Source organism: Anolis carolinensis, chromosome 1, assembly GCF_035594765.1.
Source record: "Anolis carolinensis isolate JA03-04 chromosome 1, rAnoCar3.1.pri, whole genome shotgun sequence".
In the NCBI taxonomy this organism is placed as follows: domain Eukaryota; kingdom Metazoa; phylum Chordata; class Lepidosauria; order Squamata; family Dactyloidae; genus Anolis; species Anolis carolinensis.
In genome coordinates this window covers 337,414,141-337,429,413 of record NC_085841.1, presented here as the reverse complement: position 1 = coordinate 337,429,413, position 15,273 = coordinate 337,414,141, and the positions used below count along the sequence as shown (strand labels likewise).

Genomic DNA, 15,273 nt, shown 5'->3' with positions numbered 1-15,273 from the left:
ATTAGAAAAAATGTGGATTTACAAGAATCTTTGCAGGTTGAGACTTATTTTACACAAAATTCCACAAGGCTATTTTGCTCAGGAAGTAGCTTTTTCTGTGCAGAAAAAACCAATATTTCTGTGCAGAAAAAGGTGATTCCTGATTCTTTTGCTATAGTTGTGGACCCTTTCCACACAAAATTTGCACAGCTTTTTTGGATTTTCGATTCCCAGTGCTGAAAATGTTGCTTTCTATGAAAATTAACCAAATGTTAATTTTGTGAACTACTTTTAAAACTTCATTATTTTCATAGACATGCTAGCAACATCAAGAACACTGAGAAAATTGTTGCATCTTTTGGAAGACAGGAAATTCAATAATTATCGTCAGAATCTTTTATAAGATTTGTATCTTATATGTGAACTCATGTGTGAAGGAATTAGCATTGTAAAGATGTGCAACATCCATATCCAGTCAAGGGATGCTGTTATTTGCATATGTAGCTGAACTGGCATATCAACCTGTAACATATCTTCTAATTCACTGAAAGAGTTTCTTAGTGGCTCTGCTACATAATCAAGTAATGTAAATTTACATTGAATCATATAGTCTGTCATACATCCCTACTGTACACACCAATATTGTATTGTATTGTATATTTGATTGGTTTATAATATTCCTAAGTTTCAAATACTGGACTTTTTTTTCATCCATTTTGCATAAACAACAACAGCTTCCATTATGTGCAATATAACTAAAGAAACAACAACAACAACAATAATAATAATAATAATAATAATAATAATAATAATAATAATAATAATATAATAAAACTTTATTTATACCCCGCCACCATCTCCCCAATGGGGACTCGGGGCGGCTTACATGGGGCCATGCCCAGAACAGTACAATATAGCAAAATATAAAAACAATATATCATAATACAATTAAACAATACAATAAATAATCATGTACAGTGCAACACAAAAACAAAAAAAACAAAAACAAAAAAAACAATATAACAGAGCATGAGACACTTAGTTAAAACTTGGGGTGAGAAAAGGATAAGAATACAACCACGGGGAACAGGGACATAAGATAGAAAAACAATCTAGAGGATAGATGTTGGGGGGAGTAACAAAAGAAGTGTGTAATAGTTACTCTCCGAAAGCACATCGGAAAAGCCAGGTTTTTAAATCTTTCCTGAAGGCTAAAAGAGTGGGGGCTTGCCTGATTTCGATGGGCAGTGAGTTCCACAAACGGGGGGCCACAGCAGAAAAGGCCCTCTCCCTTGTTCCCACAAGGCGGGTCTGGGATACAGGCAGTGGTCCCATGGTGTAGTCTTAGTTGACTTCCTCTGCTTGTGCCCAGCCCAGTCAGATACAAATTGCAAACAAGTTACATATATGCCCAATAAATCATATAGAGGTTCCTTTCTGACACAGCTGCAGCTGAAAGGGACTATCCCATTGCATTAACTCTCTGGCACTGGCTTTCATTACAGAAACAAGTCTTATCACTGTAAGTATGGTCATTAAAGGCAACAGCTCATTAAGTCCTGAAATATTATTAGTGGTATGGAATGCTGTTTGTTTTTATTTTATTTTTTCCCCTAGTGCTAATGATTTTAGAGAGTTCAAAATTTGCTGATTAAACCTTTTCCCCAATGAAGCTTCATCCTACCCTTGAGGAAAATATTGTGACTGGATTTTTTTTTTACACTAAAATCTTCACGGTAGTATAAAATATATAAATAGCTGGTATTATTTTGTTATTTCCCCACACTTTTTGGAGCAAAAAGTTTTCATATATCTATCTTATGCTGACTGGAGCTGGTGGGAAACCAGCAACATCTGGAAGACTACAGCTGTGCCACCCCTGGGCTATATTTTGAATTATTCTTTGGATTAATGTTGTTATTCCTTCTGGGAAACGGGAACACAAGAATTGCAGGGTGAATAAATATTTTGATAACTACTTCTTGCCTTGGAGTTCTTTTATTTCTGGGATTATGGGAAGAAATGAAATTGCAGCATCACTGCCATCCAACATATAAAACTGAACCTTTGAACAAGATGTGTTTGACTTCTCTTCATCCTGGAGTAATATCATCGAAGTTCAACATTAAGACCAAATTAGTAAAGGTAAAGGTTTCCCCTGACATTAAATCCAGTTGTGACCGACTCTGGGGGTTGGTGCTCATCTCCATTTCTAAGTCGAAGAGCCGGCATTGTCCATAGACATCTCCAAGGTCATGTGGCCAGCATGACTGCATGGAACGCCATTACCTTCCTGCTGGAGCGGTACCTATTGATCTACTCACATTTGCATGTTTTTTGAACTGCTAGGTTGGTAGGAGCTGGGGCTAACAACGGGCGCTCATTCCGCTCCCGGGATTTGAATCTGGGACCTTTTGGTCCACAAGTTCAGCAGCTCAACGCTTTAGCATACTGTGCCACCAGGGGCCCCAAGACCAAATTAGATAATAGTATTATTTGTAATGTTCACCCTGGTGTATTTGTCCTTTCTTTTTTTTAAAAAAAAAAGTGATGGAAGGAAAGAGGGCCAAAACTGGATAAGACCATTATTTGGATGATGGTTGAGCTTTTAGCCTTTCCAACAACTATGGCCCTAATCCCCCCATCCACATCTGATAATTCAGAATCTCATATGGATGCCATGAGAGGAAACCTCCTACTGATGGTATTATGGGTTGAGCATATCTGAGAACTTCACAGAACCCAGTTTTGTTGGCAGACTGGGGAGACTGGCTGAATAGGTGCTATCTCAGGACAATCCAAGCACAATCTCTAGCTGTTCCGAGTCCTCAGAGCCTAACATCCAGAGCCCAGCATCCAAGTTTAGAAACCTACAAAAAAGCAGCAGTGACTCCCCAAAATTATGAAAGGGAAGAGAGCCAAATTTACGGTTTCTGACAGTCTGCTGTCTAAAGCAACCATCTCAGTTTGGCTAATAGCAAGGTTAACCCTCCTCCTCACTCCAAGCTCAAAAGTTGCTGATTTGTAGTGTTATTACAAATATCTTCCCAATTCTCAGACATTCTGTGCAAGTGCAGGTCCCAACAAAAGGTCCTCCAGTTCAGGTCAGGACGTGGACTTATATCAAATCCCATGTGGCTGTCATTGCAGAAATAGGCAAAAGAATTGAGCTATTGAACAATGTCTGCAAAGGTAGTTACATTGATATGTACCCCAGTTTTGCCTCTGCATGTCACCAAGAGGTGTCATGAATTTGCTTTTTTCAAGCCAGGCCATTTTTACCCTGCTTTTCTGCTAATAAAAAGTATCTCAGAGTAGAATATAAAGATACATGTGCTTTTGTCAAAGCTTATAACACAACATAAAAGGAGGATGGCCTGGCATTAGCTCTCACTTATAAAGTACTTATAATGAACAATGTATAAAATAGTTACAGTTTTTATAAAATCCATGTTGGAAATATGGGGGAATGGAATCAACAGCAAAGGCTGTCTTCAGTGAATAGAAAGTTTTCCTGAAGTGAAAAACATACTTGGCACAAAGAGAGAGAAAAGGGGTTCTGTGACCTTTACTTACATTTTTATTAAGAGAAGTTTGGAACAGGTGGGAGAAAATGAAGTTAAGGCTGAGAACAAGGAAGCAACAAAGCAATGAACGGAAGGAAGGAGTACGGCCAGAATCCCTAACCATCTCTACTTCTGTTGCCTCCTGGTGGCACATAGTAACTTCTGAAAGCACATTTATACTTTCCTTAGTTCCAACAGTTTGTTTGAAAAAAACAGATTGTCAATATTTTCTTCAAGAACTTTTTCAAGCTCATAGAGATGCAAAAAAAAAAATCTCTTGGGCAAAAAGCTCTGTCATAATTATTTTGACAATTTCTTCAGTTTAATTCTAGCTTGCATTTTGTATTACAATTATGGATTCATAACCTAGAGCAATTCAAATACCACCCTCAAGCCCACCTTAACAATCATCAGCTACATCAGGAGAATAAGATTTGATTCAGATGCAAGTTGGAATAAAAGGAAGATAACAATTGCAGCCTCATTCCACTAGTGAGTACGCTTTTAACCACCAGAAGGAGGACCCCTGTAGCAATTTTTCATTATAAATTTGCTTACTGGGGAAAGGGGGCTGTGAATTTTATCCTTCTTATGCCCTAATCAACAGATGAACAGAACTGCATTGCCCAGTGCTGTTTCTTAAGGTGAGCTGGGCTGCATTGAGACAGGAGATGTTACTTAGTCATGCATATATAACAAAGGGTTTAATGTATACAAGGGAGATATTGACAAGCTGGAGTGTATCCAGAGGGTGACTAAAATGATCAAGGGCCTGGAGAACAAGTCCTATGAGGAGTGACTTAAAGAGCTGTATATGTTTAGCCTGCAGTAGAGAAGGCTGAGAGGAGACATGATGACCATGTAGTAATACATGAGGGAAAGTCATAGGGAGGAGAAAGCAAGCTTGTTTTCCACTGCCCTGGATTCTTGGATGCAGAACAATGGCTTTAAACTACAGGAAAGGAGATTCCACCTGAACATTGGGAAGAACTTCCTGACTGTGAGAGCTGTTCAGCAGTGGAACTCTCTGCCCTGGACTGTGGTGGAGGCTCTTTCTTTGAAGACTTTTAAGCAGAGGCTGGATGGCCATCTGTCAAGGGTGCTTTGAATGCGATTTTCTGCTTCTTGGCAGGAGGTTGGACTGGATGCCCCTGCAGTCTCTTCCAACTCTATGATTCTATGATTCTGTGATATGGTGGTATAAAATGGTCAGATCTTCACAATTTTTCAGACATAAGCCTTTCAGGCTCTAGCACTTACAGAGATGATCACCTTTACTATTACACATCTCCATCTTGCAGCTGGAATGATTCACTACTCTGTGGTCCCACGGCTGGACTTCCTGTTAGGGACATTACTCCACCTACCCACAGTCATGTAGCTCCATTTTAAAAATATTTTTAAAAGCAGCTTTATAATGGCAGAAAAGTTTAGGAATTTAAAAAACTTTAAATGATTGCACCACTGTAAAGGAGAGTGGGAGAGCAGGTAATCCTATCCCCTGATGTCACTTCTATTCTGGTATAGGAGTGGATCCAGCTCTTCATACAAGATAGGTGACAAGACTGTGGCAAAATCAGGGGACATTGGTGGTTTTCCCCATCAATAGCAGGAGAGGTGTTTATCATGGAAAGCGGCAGACCAGTAACATGTTGCACACAGGATTGTACAATATAAACTATCATTAATGCTGACGTTTCTGCTTTGATGCCAGTTTGTCACCTTTGTGCCATAAAGCCCATTGACACAACTCATTTTAGTATTTAGAAGGCTTTCATAATAGAGCTTGAAGGGACTACAGACTGAAATGGGTTGCAATTAAGCATTCCCCTGGAAAAGAATTCTGCTCAAAACATATTGAAAACAAGACGGCATGTTGAGCTTTCTTCCTTCCTTTGCCTCCAGCAGAGCAGTAATGATTTCTGTGAGCTTGGAACATCTGTGGAGTTGATGAAAGTTTTACTTGCTCCCAAAGAAAACCATCATGTTTTAAAACATTATTCAAAGAGGACTCAGAATGAGCATTTCTTAATCTTTTCATAAACACTTTTCTTGAATATGAATTAAGCCATGCTATTTTGCTATCAGATGTTATGAACATGCACACACACATACACACTATATAACAGAAACATATATAAAATAGCTTATGTATTTTCATTGTGATATTACATGGTATATGGTTAGAAGAATGTAAGAAGACTGTGAGAAAGTTATACAGAGTGAATTTCTGGTTGAAAAAATGACTTGGATGATGTTGGAAAGATGTGGGGAGCATGTTAATAAGAGATTCGGATAGAATGGGGATTTGAGTGAAAAGAGTAAAAGGCCCAAATCCTGAAGGGAGAAAAAGATTGTGTGAGAAAAGAGTCCACAATGAGTTAAGACATGTTTGGCTGTAGCACCTGAAAAACAGAAAGATAACAGCTAACTTCAGTGTTTATTTATTGCAACATGCAGAGTGAAGTAATGTCCATATATTAAATTGTCTTTAATAAAATAACACTTATTGTTTAATATAACCACACCTGCCCGTGGAACTAGTGGCAATAATACTATAGGAATAGGGACAGAAATAATATGCTATTGATTTAATATTTGCATAACATTAAAATTGATTTTAATGTTTTTAATGTTTAAGATTTTGACTTTATTAAATGTTAAATTAATTTTAGGCTGCTTTTATATTCACACTTTTATATTTCTTAACTGGTTTCATTTTTCAATATGTAGTTAGCTGCCTTGAATCCCATTGCTGGGAAAAAGGTGTGATATACATGAAAACCACCACCACAACAACAATAATAATATCCCCAGACCAGAAAACATCCCCTGATCAGGAAACTCTGTTGGGAAAAATAACAGTCCAGCAAAAAGTTTGCTCAATTTTCTCCAGGTATTAAAGTATCACAAAATATTGGAGAAAACTTTTTTGGTGGAGAAAAACTTATTGAGTTTTCATTTTTCATAGTACCCTCTTTTCTGTCGGAAAAAAGGGGTTTTCTACTCAGAAAACACTGCCTCCTCTGTAGGAAACATATGGGAGTTTTGCACACAAAAGTTTATTTTCTCCACAAAAATAATTCCTTAGGAAGCCTGAAGTGTTTGCTAAGGAATATGGAGAAAAATATGGAGACATTCAAATATAGAGAAAAATGTGGAGAATTTGATTTCTGCCACTGCGTGAAGAAAATTGCTGCAAATTCATCATCATATACAGGGATGAAATAGCTGAAGATTTGCATCCATAGGAACAGTGCTAAGACGTATGACAGGACTGGCACAGGTGGCAAGCATAATTGTAATGTTATATGCACATCTTGTGCAGTTGGAAAATAACATGTGTAGTACTTTTGGGGGCAGTTGAAATATGGTCTTCAATCAGGAACACGCTAATTTATTAAAAACAGTAGAGGTGAAACAGATAGAGAATTAGAAAATGAACATATCCCCAGTTACCTTTCAGTCTCCCTTACATAATAGTTTACCAGTTACCTAATCTGTGATCCAAAATCATCATGCTGTGTTGATGCAGGCATTCTCAGCTATGCCTAGTAGTCCTTTTGCACATAGCCATATGCTCCAATGGCATCTGGAACACTGGTGTTTTGTTGTTGTTGTTAACTAGTTTGTAATGACATTAATTCTACGTATTGTTTTGTCCGTTCTATTTCTGTTCACAATACCGTCGCATATCACACAATTATTCTCTTATTCTTATCAACCATGTTTTGAGAATCCCTGATCAATGAGTTTCATTGCCATATGGCTGCAGTCCAAGCCAATGTCAAAAGGAATTCCCTGAAGGGAAGGAGATCTCCTTCGCTATTGATGCATTTGGGATTCACAGCATCTTCCATGTCACGCTGGGCAATGATGCATATGAATTTCCAGTGTCGTTCTATCTTGAGGCCTTCAGTTTGATCATTCCGGTGAGTGAGACTGACTGAAACAAACAAGGCTTTTATAATGAGTGAATAGAATTTCACAAATGAGAAGCCTTTAATGATTTATTGCCTTCCTAATTAGCCCCTTTAGGAACTTCGCTTTGATTCTAGAAAATAGTTTGAAGTCCCTGAATGCTTCTTGCCATTGATTTGATCACTTCCGTGGTATTCGTTTTGTTTGGTTGGCTTTTCTGTCAACTGCAGAATAAATAAAGAAAAAAAGCTTTGGGAAAAAATAGAAGGTTTAAAATGCTTCAGCTGCAGTCAGTGAATTGAAATGAATGTAAAATACAACCCTCAGCATCACAAAAGAAACACGAAGCCTTGTTTCCTGGCATTTCATTTCCTGTATTTAATTTCATTTTCTATTTCTAATCATACTTTAAAATCTTCCCCTTTGCTTTCCATTAAATGGTTTCATTTCAGACAAAATGAGACAAAGCTTTAAAACAATTGCAAGATTTCATGTGTATCCAAATAATCTTGCGTTCTGTTTATAAATTGATATATACTGCTCCTGTTTACAGATCGTTTCACATTGGTGGAGATAAGGGGATGGATTTTAACTTTTGCTACACACTTGTGGAATCTAAATGGCTGGTGAATGACCTGGGACCACTTCACACTGTATTCAATGCTATGATTCCACTTAAACTTGGCATAACACCTTGTAAGGAATCTTACACTGTGTCTTAAGTGGTTTAGGCTCCATCTATAGTGACCATTTAATACAGATTGAAACTAGCTTCAAGCTGTGGCAGCCAAATGACAAATTACCACAAAAAGCATGTCTTTAATATGTATCAGTGGTGGTTTTTGTAATAAACATCTGTGCCTCTAACTAGTTCCAGGATTTCCTATGTAATCATCAGTACAGCAAAACCACTTTCTTTAATGGCCAGTGTAGATGAGGCATAAGGGGTCTACATGAGCTAACTAACATTAGCATGTAGCACAGAATCTTTTAAATGGAAAGTACCAGTGTTGCCTCTAGTCCAACCTGCCATGCAAGATGCAGTCTGTAAAATTTAGTCTGTTTCTCCTTGCCTGCATTTTCCCTACTCCTTTAGCAGAGCCTCTGAGACAAACAACACAAGGTAGAGATGGCATAACAAATGTACAGAAGATGCTTATGCTAGACTCCATTCTGAACACTCAGGGCCCTTCCACACAGCCACATAACCCAGAATATCAAGGCAGATAATCCACAATATCTTCTTTGAACTGGATTATCTAAGTCCACACTGCCATATAATCCAGTGGAAGGGGCCTCAGTTAACAGGAAGACTAATCTCCCATTCAGAACATCTAAGTGTCAACTGCTAGAAAGAAAGCCCTCATAGCTTATATAACGGCTACTTATGAGAAGATCTCTTTCAACTTCATCACATTCATTCCTCATTGCCAGGGCCTGGTGTGGAACATGGGGAACCCATCGTCTCATGCCCCACATTGTTTGCCTTGCCACTCACCCCATCCCACAAGGGGGAGCGTCACTACCCAGCTTCCCTCCCGTGTGGCTGCCACTGCTTCTTTCAATGCTTGGACTTCAGTTGAGGAACAGAGTCCTATCAGAAGTTGATCTACGATGTGTGATGGGAGCCAGTGGCCTCTGTGCCTCAATTGCCTAGGATGGGCAATTTTGCCCATCTGATGAGGCCCTTGGTCCTGATCCTATAGAAAGGAAAGCTGGTATCTCATAGCCATAGGGCACCCTATGTATTTTCGGAGGCCAATTAGCTGTGTTGGTTCCAGATAAAATAATGTGAGAGAACTTTTTTTGCTTTGAACTTCCTTTGTATTTCCATTTTAAGGGGTATTTAGGATTTGCAGCAAGGGAGTGCTATTGCCTAATTAAATTACAAACCTCAGCAAACCAGAGGTTGCAGCCATAACAATTCAAGTGGAAACACAGTCCTATAATTGCGCAGTATGGAAGGGCACCAACATCATGAATCTGTTTTGAGAAAGAGTCCATCCCATTCACAAAACCAGTGTATTCTACTGGCTTCTTTTTACACCTAAAATATTTCTGACAAAATCTCATGTACTTACATTTTTTTCTGATGATCCTTTTGTTGAATCTGAGAAACTTGTGTCAGAAACTTTCCTGTATGCAATAAGAGACAATAATTAATTTATAATGATAAAGCAGATGAGTGTAAATTAAAAATTAAAAATCAAATACGCACAGGATAAAGTGTTCTGCCTCTCTTTCTTCTCTTTTTGTACTATTCTTTCCTCTTCAGGCACAGAAGATATATTACCAGTCCAATCTTTGCTTCAGAAATACTGTACATACATAATCATTCATTCAATGCCTCTCACCCAGCTCTGAGACTCTCAGTTCTGAGAGAATGTCAATAAGCTAATTGAGCCTGAACAAAAATAGGGGTGACATTTTCAATCTCAAATAGCAGACAGAAATACATAGATTCCAACAGCAGAGAGAAATAATAAAATCTGACCACAAGTGATATAGCAGATATATGTCGAATGCAATAGCAAATAAAACAATCCTCTAAAATTACTTACTGATTGGGGAGCTAGAGGGCAACCGAGGAAGGACAGAATGAAAACTGAGCAACATGAATTTTTCAGGGATACAAATAAGGGTTCACAACAGTTTCCTCAAAGAGATCCGGCTAAAGATATCTGTAAAACAAATTGTGTGTTTGTGTAGTGGGAAGAGGCAATTTGTGATATTTTTTTTTTCAAGGAAAGCAATACAGCTCTTCAGCCCACTCAGAAGAAATAGTTAGCTGTTTCAACCCAATTTCAAAGCAGTGTATTTCACGATGGCAACTTGTTACAATTACACAAAAAGTGATTTAATGAGTTATCAAGTTTTATTAACCATTTTGAGCCAGAAACAAATCTAAAAATAACACTGCAAATGGAAAATATCTTATTAGACCTTATATTGTGGGGTCACCATCTTGTGAATCACTATGGCTAGGAAAGGCATCTAACGGCAGTTATTTGAAACTCGGCAGTTATTTGAAACCCTTTCAAGTGGTGTTTGATTCATGGGCAGTTTGTGGTGATAGCAATATAACAATTTTAATATGGGTCCATCTTTTTGAACTACCCTGTATTTAAACAATATCTAAGTACAAAAGTCAGAGTGGTGAAGTGACTAGTATTATTCTCTTAAAGTTCCGATCTCCACTTTGAAACTAAGTTCATGGTGAACTTGACCTCAGCTTGCATTTGTTTAGTGACAGCATTTTGTAGTCAGATCTGATCCAATTATGATCCAGTGCTCCTACAGTTGAAGAATTTATTGAGACAGGTAACTGAAGAGATTCAGGGTTTTGTCAAGACCCTGTTGCACTTTGCAACTGTGCGAAAACTCATTACTCACCTTTTCACTTTCCAGTGTCTTGGAAATGGCTGTGGTGTTTCTGTGTCTGTGTGTGAATCTTCAAAGGTAGGATTTTGGAGGTACTTTGTTAATGCAATAGCTATAAGCATTAATTGCTGTCATTATGATATTATAAGTGGCTAATGACATTGTAATTACTGAACAGATTGCCAATCAAAGTAAGGCCCCTTCCACTCTGTCCTTATTTCCCAGGATCTGATCCCAGATTATCTGCTTTGAACTGGATTACACAAGTCTCCACTACCAGATAATCTGGGATAAGCAGATCATCTGAGATCACATCCTGGAATGTAGTGTAGTGTAGAAGGGGCCTAAGATAAAGGTGAAAGTCACAAAAATGCAACACAGCAAGCAAGTTATCAAAATCAAAATGAGAGAGACTAAAAAAGAATGATTTTAAAGAATTTTAAGAAGAAGAAAAAATTAAAACAATGTGAGCATCAGGAAAGCAGTCAGTGACCAGGAATGGGAAAGAACTCCATTGAAACAGCATTCTGCTCCAAGAACAAGGGCTTTCAAACTCCCTTCTTAGGTTCTCCAAGGAGAGCTTCCCCATAGGATTTTAATGCATGTATCATTATAGGCAGTCCCCAAATTACAAACAAGATAGGTTATATTGTTCTTAAATTGAATTTGTTTGTTAGTCAGAACAGATACATTTTAAGTGCAATTCCACATATATATATCTCCTGACACACAAAAAAAGCTTTGGATAGCATAGGGAAGGGTTAACACCTCTGAGGCGTTTGTGTTGCTGTCTGTGCTGCTCTTTAGAAAATTTCACCTCACTTTCTATCCCTGTGATAATTAGATTTTATAAAATCTGGCTTCTTGTGGAAACAAGGATTGATGATAAAGCTTCAGTTGAGACAGCTTTCCCCCATTATACCTCTTTCAGGAGTGAAAATTCCTTCCTAGGGGTACATTTCTCTCACTTCCTATTGTTTCACCCCTGTTCTTAACTATGAATTGTTTGTAAGTTAGATGTTTACAATTTGTGGACTGCATGTATATATACATTTCCTGTTAACAAAAAAACATGTTTGCACACATGTTCAGAAAGAATGATTTTTGAATTATCCTTCATTTGTGTATACAGCCAACTCTCCATATCCCTCTGGATTCAGCCACCCATCGTTTAAAAATACACTTTTCAAAAAGCCAAAAGGAAAGCTTTGATTTTGCCATTTCATATAACGGACAGCATTTTACTGTGACATTATACAGTATATAATGGAACTTAAGCATCCATGGATTTCAGCATCCACAGAGAGTCCTGGCACCAAATTCCAGTGGATACAAAGGGCCCACTGTAATTTGGAAAGGAAAATGAATAAAGGGGAATTTGCTGCTTAGGATCTTCTCACAATGAGAAAAAACCAGAAGATACTAACATGCTTTCTTTCACTGTCACAAAGACCACAAATTGGATAATACTGTGCAATAATTCACTTAATATGAGTTTCTTTTCCATTCCTAGTTAAATTGCAGTTAACCTATTTTCTTCATTTGCTCAGGTTCTTCTGTATATGACTCTGACCAACCAACTAAGTATAAATGATTACACACTGGTTTTAATCTGCCAGCTAAGTGCCCTATTTCTGGTGCTGGAAATAAGCCCTATATATCCCACAAATAGTCGGCCTTTTACTTTTCAAATCTGATTGCTTGGAATGACTTAATTCAAAAGGCTTCTTCTGTAAAATGAAAGACCAGGGAACAACTTCGCTACATGTGGATTTACTTTCTGCTGGCACTCACCGCTTTACAATAAATATGTCCCCATTTTGGCTTCTGTGTTCTGCTCCACGGAAAAGGAAAAATGAGAGTGCAGTCTCAGTGCTTGTTCAATCTCCAGCCAGGCTTGGAAAATTGCTAACGTAGTGGCAAGAATGCAGGCTTTTATGGAAGGGCTTGCTGTACAAATATTTGTTACTGGGATGTCTAAATTGGGCTGTTGAAAATACAGCTTTCTTAAAAATGAAGCCATTTCCCAAACAGTGCTACTCATTTCATATCACCCAACGGATGGCAACAACTTCCAGATGCTCGCAAGTACATAGATAAAAATCTTATTACGTTTTAACACTCTCCCATTTGTGCACTGTCATAAGAGGTATTTCATCTGCCTTTGAATCTTTCAGTAAGGAGGATGAGGCTAAGCAGGTGAGCATTTTCTTGGATGCTGTGTGCTGCAGAAAGAATGGGCAGAAATGAATTTGTTTCCGTTTTGAAAAAGATAGAATTCTTAAAACCTAAATGGGAGATTCATATGGTTCACTCTCATGAATTGAAAACATGTTGTGGGGCATGAAGCTGCATCATGTAGTCAGTGCCATCCTCCCACTGCCATATATCAGCTATGTCCGAGCATCATTATCATTGGGAAGAGTCACTTCCTGAGCCAACAAACACAAGTTTTTCATTTCACCTTACTAGAACATCCTAACTACCTATTTTTGTCATAAGTACACACTGCGGTACTCCTGCTGCACTCTGCCTAATAAAAATATCAACAGGAAGGACACAGAATAATGGCATCTCAATACAGGCTATATTCTATACGGAGTAAATACTACAGGGTGAATTTATAATAATAATAATACTAATAACTTTATTCTTATACCCTCACCACCATCTCCCTGAAGTGCCTCGGGGGTGGCTTACAAATGGGACAAATGTCCATAGGGCATAAAATCAAACGCAAGCAATAAAACAAAATGCATTAAAAAGGGAGCATCACAAATACAACAATCAAATTAAAACAGACTAAGCATTACAGAGTAATACAGATTACATTGGAGCTCCATCAGACCAGGTTCAACAAAAAACAAGACAAAAATTCTTGAATGGGCATGACCGAGCTATAAAAAGACTTCACCAAGGGATGCCATTTTCAGTACTATCATGTCATATTTAATATATAGTTCTGTGTCTAACACAGGGAACGGCTTGACAACATTTTAACTACTATGGCTCAATGCTATGAAACCATGCGAGTAGTCATTTTACATGATCGAAGAGTGCTAGTGTCTCATGAACTACAACTCCCGGGTTCCATAGCATTGAGCCATCATAGCTAAAGTGGTGTCAAACTACATTCATTCTACAAAGTAGAGGCACTGATTGCCTCAATAGGGGTGACTGGCAATTTAGGTTGTGCTTTCCACTCTCTTATTTCATCTTTTCTTTTAAGTAGCAGCGATTGCCTCCTTAGTGCTCTGGTTACCATTTTCTAGTGATGAAAGTTTTTCTTTTGTGCTGATCTGTTAAACACATTGGGAAATAAGGGTCTGAGTAAATAGAGCATCATTACCATTTTGAAAGCCTCAGTAATGATATTTTATGGAACCATGAGCATTGGTAATGCACACCTATTAGGTCATCATGCCCAGCCCCAATTGTAATAACTTAAATGAGTTTTAAATTATCTCTGTTGTGTCTCTTGGGAAGCTATTGAGCAGCTTTTTAAAGCTCACTTAAAGAAATTGTTTCCTGATATGCAGCCTTCATTTTCCTTTATTCATTTTCTTTTCATAATGCTGAGCAATACCTCTGGAGCCACCATAAACAATTTATCCTTTTCAATGGCAAACATGCCCTCTATTTTCATTATGATTGTGCTAACCTTTGAACGACCCAACCCAACATGCCAGTTCTATTACTAGTTCTATTACTAAGATGACATATAGTTGCAGTCTTGGACACTGGATTAGAACAGTTTCTGAAATCTGTCCTCACTTTGTTTTATGTTTTTTTTAAAAGAAAAAACACTTTTTGTACATCTCGACATAAACAAATCTGGTTTTTCAGTAACAGCATGAGAAAAGCTCCAATAGCATCTCCAAAGCAGAACAGACTTTTTGGCCTTCCAGTAATGCAGGATAACTGTGGAGATCATCAGTTTCTGTCTCACTGAAAAGTAATTGAAAAAAAAAGGAACACCCAAAATGACACCAAATGCTCATCCATCTTACTTCATTCTACAGAAACTTTCTATGGTTTTCCAGATGCTGATAAAATATACAGTGTTCCCTCACTTATTGCAGGATTACGTTCTAGGACCACCTGCGATAAGTGAAAATCCGCGAAGTAGGGACGCTAGTTTCATTTTAATATTTATACATTATTTTATTTACCCCATTGCTGTTACTTCTCCTCCTCAGGGCTGCCCCCTTGCTTCAGGCCTACCATGTTGCTCTGGCTGCTTCTGCCAGGGAAAAAGGAGCACTGCTCCGTCCGGTGAGCGAGGGAGAGTGGGTGAGAGAGTGAGGGAGGGTGGCAGAAGAGGAATATGGAAGAGGCGGCCAAGCTCCTTTTTCTGCTGCTGATCCAGTCGGCCACGCCGGGAAACGTGGAGGCCTCGGAAGAGGCCGCATGACTTCCAAGTTCC

At 38.2% G+C, this 15,273-nt stretch overlaps 1 long non-coding RNA gene across 1 annotated transcript; it reads right to left on the bottom strand.

Moving 5' to 3' along the window:
• Positions 1 to 794: 794 nt before the first annotated feature.
• On the bottom strand, positions 795 to 15,030 carry LOC134295539 (uncharacterized). The gene is made up of 2 exons (XR_010002150.1): positions 9,548 to 15,030; positions 795 to 7,690 (listed from the first exon to the last, which is right to left on the bottom strand). It is a non-coding gene; the product is annotated as an uncharacterized LOC134295539 (long non-coding RNA).
• Between the last annotated feature and the right edge of the window lie 243 nt (positions 15,031 to 15,273).